Source organism: Vigna angularis, chromosome 5, assembly GCF_016808095.1.
Source record: "Vigna angularis cultivar LongXiaoDou No.4 chromosome 5, ASM1680809v1, whole genome shotgun sequence".
Taxonomy (NCBI): domain Eukaryota; kingdom Viridiplantae; phylum Streptophyta; class Magnoliopsida; order Fabales; family Fabaceae; genus Vigna; species Vigna angularis.
This window is the reverse complement of record NC_068974.1, coordinates 34,791,245-34,794,482: the sequence shown is the minus strand read 5'-3', so window position 1 is coordinate 34,794,482 and position 3,238 is coordinate 34,791,245. Positions and strand designations below refer to the sequence as shown.

The 3,238-nt window shown below is 37.0% G+C and overlaps 1 long non-coding RNA gene across 1 annotated transcript; it reads right to left on the bottom strand.

Annotated features, from left to right (window-relative positions):
- Positions 1-314: 314 nt before the first annotated feature.
- On the bottom strand, positions 315-2,925 carry LOC108339756 (uncharacterized). Its single transcript, XR_001833113.2, has 3 exons — positions 2,690-2,925; positions 2,470-2,543; positions 315-531 (listed from the first exon to the last, which is right to left on the bottom strand). It is a non-coding gene; the product is annotated as an uncharacterized LOC108339756 (long non-coding RNA).
- Positions 2,926-3,238: the final 313 nt, after the last annotated feature.

Genomic DNA, 3,238 nt, shown 5'->3' with positions numbered 1-3,238 from the left:
CTAAGCATGGGATTAAAGTTATCAATTCAAAACATAGACACCAAAACTAAATTTCATAGAAAATATAAAGCACAAAACAATCTTTGTTGTTTCTATTCAAATTATAGTTTTATTCAAACAATATTATTACATGTTGTGTTAACTATTTTATATAAACGCTATTACATAAAGAGGATTTTTATTTTTTTACACATTTTGTTTTTAGTTTTATTCTATAAGTATTTTTAAATGTGACATCCCAAAATATATAGCAATGTATATATGTAGAATGCATGGATTATAATAATAGAAAGCAGTTAAGAGTACACAATAGATAGAATTAAGGAGTACAGTTATCCAAGTCTGGCTGGGAAGTTTTAAAACTTAAGTACAAGTTCATAATTCTCCAAAATACAGATTATGATAACATGGAGGCTAGAAGTCTTTCAAAATAAAGAGCTGTTTAAAATAAGAGCTAGTAGAAATCCTAAGCACTAAGGGCTGGGTCTTCCTCAACTTCCAAAGCTTGCTCCAAAGGTACATCATCACCTACTGCTCACATCCAAAGGATTGGATGATCATCGCAAGGGGAAAGCAAACACATGCAAATGCAAGGGTGAGCTAGGTCTCAAACAATCATACAATTCATTTTCAATCAATCTAGCATTTCCCAGAATATCCATACCCACATAAACACCTTAGTCACCATAAACATAAGCATTTTTTTCATAAAACTCATCAAGACAAGCATCCTATCATGTTAAGACTCTAGACACGTCCGAACATAGAATGTATGTAGAGCTGGGGCGGGTTGTACACTTGTGATGGCCTCTACTGCTTTGCAAAGCCATTGCCGAGGGGTTCCACCCAACCATACACAAGGCTAGTCCGTTACCGCGGAATAGACCTCCAGTGATAGCGTCTACCCTAGGACCTCCCACTACTCCCACCACACGCGTCAATCCTCTCTAAGTAAGAATGAAAGATCGTTGGAGTGTTAGGGATAACCCCCCATATGGAAGCCTCTTACATTCATTCAATACACTAACTGATCCCACCGAGAGATCTAAATTTCCGATTCAATCCGACCATTTTAAATCTCATGATATTCCTTTTGGATCAACAATGTACATCATAAACCACTTATAACCATACACTTTCAACCAATTTGGATCACATGAAAATGCATTCATAAATTGTAACTGAAATATTTAAATAACATAGCTTACTGGAATGAGGGGAAACATAACAGAAAACATCACCACTTAAATGGACGAACACTATTTGGACGAACGCCAAAATCCCTTGGGTATTTGGACGAACGTCATAAACCATTGGACGGACATTGTTTGAACGAGCGCTCAACGATCAAACCTCATGAAGACCGAACATTCACGATCACTAACACATATCAAGACCGAACACCTAAACCAAGGCCGAACGCTCACAATCGCAACTAAACCAAGGCCGAACGCCACCAATATGAACTCTCGCTACTACCTATGGACGCTCGCTACTAATTCAACCTCTGACCGAACGCTAATTAAACCATCAACTGACCGAACACTACTAAACCAGCGAATGAACGAACGCTACTAACAACACCTGAGCGATCGTTACTAAACCATAACTTGAGCGATCGTTATTTAAACCAATGACCGAACGCTATTAATATCATCCCCTAAAACCGAACGTTCTCCAGACAAGGACGAATGCTAAATGCCTAAGCCAAAGCATGATTATGACCGAACGCTACTACCAAGAACGAACGTTACCCAAACCAACATTTGACCGAACGCCACTCAGCACATGGCATGACCAATCGTCCAAATCCGTCATGGACGAACGATCAGTTTTCGCATTCCGCAGAATTCTGCAGAATTTTGCAGAATGGTAGCAGAACCTCCCTTGACCATTTCTAACCACTTTTCTCAACTTCTTAGACTCTTAATTATCGTTTTAGACTTAATTAAACTTATCCAAATGATTCTAAGCATTTCTACTACCATTTTTAAGTGATTAAAGTTCACTTTCAGCTCCAAAACACTAACTTCAACAATTTAGGGAACCAAATTTGATTCTACTACTTGGAACATGTTTTCGACCACTTTTATGTTTCTAACAAGTCACAATGGACTTGTCTAGGCTGCCCAAACAGTCCAGGAACACTGCAGCACTCATTTACTCAAAATCCCTACCTCACTTCTTCTAAAATAGCCCAAATTGATCATAAGGACACTTGCTTTCCTTTCTAACAGCACTACCACCGAATTTTCATGCCAAAACAGTTCCAACATACACAATTCCATCATTCTAAGTCATTCCAAACAGTTTATAGACATCAATCACCAATTCACATAACACACACTTCCATACATGCATTTCAAGTTTAACTAGAACCAAGTTCATGCTTCTACAACATACCACTACAAATTTTATCATGCATTCACTCCACACAGTAAAATCAAGAGTAGAACTAGCTCCCCTTACCTTAAAGTTGAGCAGTCTAGCACACAACACAACTTTCAACAGTATCCTACCCCGGGAAGAACTTAAGCAGTGCCCTACAACCATCACATTGGTGATGAGAACAACCCTTAGAGCTCAAACTTGACAGGAATTGAAAAGAGGACAGTTCTAATTGCACAAAAGCAGTAGAACCATAAGCCCTAAATTTCGAAAATAGCGGAGAAAAGAGGAAGCCACTTACCGGTTGAAGAACGTAAAATCAATCGGATGGTTTCGAAGCTTTCTACGAGACGGTCGCTAGGGTACCACCTAACAGAACATGCAATGGCTAAATCAGTGTGGAGGCTAGAGAGAAGGCAGAAACGAATTTGGAAAAAGGGGGTTTTAGAGAGAGAAAGGAGAATTGGCAAATGAACTTCAGCCTTTTCTTTTTAGGAGAGCCTCCTTACCAAGGTCATGAGCCCAAATTGCTAAAGGTCTAGCTGCCACAATTAAGGCCCAATAACCCTGAGTTCAAATTTTTAGGTCCTTACAACTTTTAAAACTAAAATAATTATTTTATCCTTATTTTTTAAATTAAAATAACTATTTATAATAAAAAAAACTATTACTTACACTAAAAGTGTAAAAATTACTTAAATTGACTTTTATAATTATAATAATAATAATTTTGTTTATTTTCTGTTATCACTATAAAAGTGAACACAAATATGTGTTTTTCCTAATTTATTTAGAGATAATTTATGTCTTCAAATTAAAATGTTTAGCAAATAATAATATTAAGTATTTC